The following is a 5,711-nucleotide window of genomic DNA, read 5'->3' on the forward strand; positions in this document are numbered from 1 at the left end:
AGTAGCATTTTTTGGTTATGATTATTATTACTAGTACTAATACTATACTATACAATTATTGATGCTATTATTATTATTATTATTATTATTATTATTATTATTATTATTATTATTATTATTATTATTATTATTATTATTATTATTATTAGTGTTATTATTATTATTATTATTATTATTATTATTATTATTATTATTATTATTATTATTATTATTATTATTATTATTATTATTATTATTATTATCATTATTAGTGTTATTATTATTATTATTAGTGTTATTATTATTATTATTAATGTTATTATTATTATTATTATTATTGTTATTATTATTATTATTATTATTATTATTATTATTATTATTATTATTATTATTATTATTATTATTATTATTATTATTATTATTATTATTATTATTATTATTATTATTATTAGTGTTATTATTGTTATTGTGCTATTATCATTATTATTAGTGTTATTGCTATTGTAGCTTATTATAATCACTATTATTGTAATCATTGTTATTGCTAACATTAGCAATTAAATATTGAGTAATGTGTGTTAAGATGACTGTCAGTCTTTACATACATAAACTTAATGTCCATAGAGAGCATCAGCTCAATGGACTAGGGTATAATTTATTGTTGTAAATTATATAAAATTTATAAATTTATATAAGACCAATAAACATCAATCAATCAATCTCTCTCTCTCTCTCTCTCTCTCTCTCTCTCTCTCTCTCTCTCTCTCTCTCTCTCTCTCTCTCTCTCTCTCTCTCTCTCTCTCTCTCTCTCTCTCTCTCTCTCTCTCTCTCTCTCTCTCTCTCTCTCTCTCCATTCTTATCTCCCTCTTATTCTTTCATTCGTTGCCATATTTGTTAGTTTATTTGAGTGTATCTTCATACAATCTTTTCCATCCTACGCAGACCTCCTCCTCCCTCCCTCCCTCCCTCTTTCTCCTCCACCACCTCTCTGGTTCCCTTGTTCTACTCTCCCTCACTATTTTCCTTCCTTTCTTCCTTCTTTCCAGTCTCCTCCTTCATTTCCCTTTCCTTCTCCTTCTCCCTCTTACCTCTTCTTCCCCATCTCCCTGACACCTTTCCTTTCCTTCCTAATTTTATATCGTTTCATCCTCCTTTCCTCTTACTCCCTCGGTCTCTCATCTCCCTCTTCCTCCCTCCCTCCCACTCTCCCTCGTCCATGGTGGGTTGAGATGGATGCCTGAATGTCAAATGACAGAAAATAAAAAATTGTGTTCGTAGAGAGAGAGAGAGAGAGAGAGAGAGAGAGAGAGAGAGAGAGAGAATGTACCGATTACTTTTTACTTTTTTATGTTACGTTCATGTTTATTTGTTCAGTATAGGCTATAACTGTAATTCTTATTTTAGTTCATACCTTTTCCGTTCATAAATTATATTCAAAACACACACACACACACACACACACACACACACACACACACACACACACACACACACACACACACACACACACACACTTTCGGACTGTGGAGTTTTTTTTTAATAAAAAACGGGAAAAAATTCTTTGAGGGAAAAGGGGGAAAGAAAAGGGAAAATTATAAGAATGAATATAACAGAGGTGAAAAGGAAATAAGAAAAAACAGAAAAAGGAAAAGAAGTGAGAAATTAATATAAAACAAAGAAACTGGAAAATAATAAGGGAAAATAATATAGAAAAGGATATTGGTAAAATTAATATAAAACAAACGCAATGAGCGGCAAGAAGGGAAATGAGAGCAGTACAAGACAGTAAACCGCTAACAGAACAAACTACTCTTAATGACACAAATCTAAGGCTATTAAAAGAGATTCGGATACTGTATTTCTGCTATTGCGGTGGGTTTGTTATGTTTCTTGAGGCTTTTAAAATACAAAGATCCAAGCGCCTGGGGAGAAGGAAGATGAGGAGGAAGAAGAGGAAAGAGAGGAAGATTGAGATGGAAACGGAGATGGAAATAAGGGGATGAGGAAGAAAGAGAAGGAGATTGAAACGGTTGAAAAGAGGAGGAGGAGGAGGGAGATGGAAACGGAGATGGGAAGAGAAGAAGAAGATGCAAACGGAGATGGAATATGGATGGCCCGACAGGAATAGGCAGTAAGTAAAAACGAAAGAAAGACGAGCAGCGTGAGAGATGGAGGAGACGGCAGCGATGAAGGGAGGAGCGAGGAGAGAATGGGAGAGGAAGGACACGATGGACAGACAAGCCAGAGGGAGTCACGGGAGCAAGGAGAGGATGGGAGAGGAAGGCCACGAGGGACACACAGGCCAGAGGGAGTCACAGGTGCGAGGAGAGGATGGGAGAGGAAGGCCGCGAGGGACACACAAGCCAGAGGGAGTCACAGGTGCGAGGAGAGGATGGGAGAGGAAGGCCACGAGGGACACACAAGCCAGAGGGAGTCACAGGAGCGAGGAGAGGATGGGAGAGGAAGGCCACGAGGGACACACAAGCCAGAGGGAGTCACGGGAGCGAGGAGAGGATGGGAGAGGAAGGCCACGAGGGACACACAAGCCAGAGGGAGTCACAGGAGCGAGGAGAGGATGGGAGAGGAAGGCCACGAGGGACACACAAGCCAGAGGGAGTCACAGGAGCGAGGAGAGGATGGGAGAGGAAGGCCGCGAGGGACACACAAGCCAGAGGGAGTCACAGGAGCGAGGAGAGGATGGGAGAGGAAGGCCGCGAGGGACACACAAGCCAGAGGGAGTCACAGGAGCGAGGAGAGGAGGAAGAAGGAAGGCGAACGAGGACAAGGAGGATGGAGGAGAGAAAGCGGCGCAGGGATGAAGACGAAACACAGAGAAAGGATAAAAAATAGTAAACTCATTATATATAAACGAAAAACAACAAGATAATAACATTGAAGAAATAAAAGATGAATGAGAACAAGCTGGTAAAGGGAAATGTGTGTATGGATAAAAAAAGATGATATTCAGGAGAAAAAGACAAACACGAAAAAACGTATTGGGCAGATAAAACAATTGCAGTAAATGAAAAAAAATAGGTGGAATGAAGACAAAGAGAATCAATAATAATGAAAAGTGCATGAATGAAGATGACAGAGAGAGGAAAAATAAAGTAACGCAATATATATCAATGACATAAGCAAGACTATAACAATGCAGAGTAAGCAAGAGGCAGGAGAACAAGGAGGAACACAGGAAAAAGGACATTAACAACAGAATAACAGTAAATGGAAAAAGAACGGTGACGAAAGAGAAAGAAGATAGGCGAGGATTAAGAAGACGATATAAAAGACGCAATAAACGCGAACTTCAAATAAATGTAAAAAACAAACACTGAAACCATGAAGGAGAGACAATGAGGAGAGACATGAAAGAAAGGCGTGAACGGAGAAAATTCTTCCTCCTCATGAGACCGAACACACTGCAATAAAGGAATGTTTTGTTATCTTAACGTTTCCAAACACCAAAGCAATAACTGTTTCGCATACGCCAATTTTTTTTACAACACAGAGCATCTCAGGGGTGACAAAAGAAGATGTAAAAAAAAAAAAAAAAAAAAAAGCCCGCTAACTGTTGCTTTCATAGACTGATAAGTATAGAGTGGCCAAAAGAGAGGTCAATTTCGGATGGAGAGGTGTCTTGATACACTCTCCTTGAAAGGGGTCAAGTCATAGGCAGGAGGAAATACAAACGAAGGAAAACTGTTCCAGAGTTTACCAGAGAAGGGGACATGTTGGATAACTCTTGCATAAGGGGTTTGGACAGTATAGTGATGAGCATGAGTAGAAAGTCGTGTGCAGCGGGGCCTCGGGAGGGGGGGGGCAGGCAGTTGGGAAGTTCAAAAGAGCAGTAAGCATGAAAATATCGACAGAAGATAGAAAGAGATGCAACATGGCGGCGAAATTTAAGAGGTAGAAGGCTGTCAGTTAGAGGAGGAGAGCTGATGAGACGAAGAGCCTTAGACTCCACTCTGTCCAGGAGAGCTGTGTGAGTGGAGCCCCCCCCACACGTGAGATGCATACTCCATACGAGGGCGGACAAGGCCCCTATAAATGGAAAGCATTTGTGCGGGGGAGAAGAACTGGCGGAGACGATACAGAACGCCCAACCTCGAGGAATATGATTTAGTAAAAGAGGAGATGTGAAGTTTCCAGCTGAGATTTTGAGCTAAGGATAGACTGAGGATAGTTAATGTTGAAGAAGGTGACAGCTGGGTGTTATCGACAAATAGGGGATAGGTGTTTGGAAGATTTTGTCGAGTTGATAGATGGGGAAATTGGGTTTTTGAGGCATCGAAGAACACAAGGTTCCTTTTATCCTAATCGAAAATTATAGCAAGGTTAAGCGTTCTTTAGCCTCCAGTCTGGAGTCTTGTAGTTCCTGTTGAGAGGGTCTTCTATTGAAAGAAGTTGAATAATGCAGAGTGGAGTCGTCAGCGTATGAGTGGATAGGACAGTTTGTTATAGAAAGATCATTGATGAATAACAGGAAGAGAGTGGGTGATAGAACAGAGCCCTGTGGAACACCACTGTTGATAGGTTTAGGGAAAGAACAGTGACCGTCTTCCACAGCAGAGATAGAAAAGCCGGAAAGGAAACTGGAGATAAAGGAACAGAGAGAGGGATAGAATCCGAAAGAGGGCAGTTTAGAAAGCAAAGACTTGTGCCAGACTCCATCGAAAGGTTTCGGTATGTCTAACGCAACTGAGAAAGTTTCACCGAAATGGCTAAGAGAGGATGACCAAGAATCAGTTAAGAGGGCAAGAAAATCGCCAGTAGAATGCCCCTTGCGGAACCCATACTGGCGATCAGATAGATCAGAAGTAGAAAGGTGCTTTAGATAGACAGGAAAGTAAAGCTATAGGGCGGTAGTTTGAGTGATTAGAACGGTCACCCTTCTTAGGCACAGGCTGTATGAAGGCGTACTTCCAACTGGAAGGAAAGGTAGATGTTGATAGGCAAAGACGAAAGAGTTTGACCAGGCAGGGTGTCAGCACTCCTTAGTAGGATTAGGTAGGAGACACCTACGGAACGGGCGTAAGCTACTCCCGGTAAGGATATATGGGAAGCGAGGAGGGTGCTGAAGCCCTTCAGAGACCCTTCCCACGTCCTCACTTTCCGTTTCCCTATTGTCTCATCAACACCAGCGAGTAGTTCAGTATGCTCTCTAAAGACAGATCTTCTCTTTCTACACCACACTACATTCACACTACATTTACACCTTTTCCCAAAATTTAAAATTCAAAATGGCTCAAACAGGCACTGCCTCGGAGTTACCGCCTGGGGGGATGGGGGCGGCAGAAATTCCCCCAGAGAGGACTACCCTTCTGGCTGCCGACCTGAGAGGTGTCTTGATAACTCCTCGAGTTTTTTCTTCTCAATTTCTGCAACATTCGCGGTCTTCGTTCTAATTTCCATTCTGTGGAACACCATCTCTCCTCCTCTAAACTTCACCTTCTCTTTCTCACCGAAACACAGGTATCTGAGGCTACTGACAGCAATCACTACTATATTCCCTCCTACTATCTCTATCCTAAATTTCTATCCAAAGCTGGATGTTACGCCTACGTGCGCAACATCACTTGCTCTCGTGCTCACGACTTTGCCTCTTCAGAATTTTCCACCATCTGGCTAAGACTTCATTGTCATTCTATTACTCAATACATTTGTGCTGTTTATCTCCCACCTAACTCTACTAACTATGTAAAATTCTTTGACTATTTGAACTCCAGTTT

This window comes from Eriocheir sinensis, unplaced genomic scaffold (genome assembly GCF_024679095.1).
Source record: "Eriocheir sinensis breed Jianghai 21 unplaced genomic scaffold, ASM2467909v1 Scaffold15, whole genome shotgun sequence".
In the NCBI taxonomy this organism is placed as follows: domain Eukaryota; kingdom Metazoa; phylum Arthropoda; class Malacostraca; order Decapoda; family Varunidae; genus Eriocheir; species Eriocheir sinensis.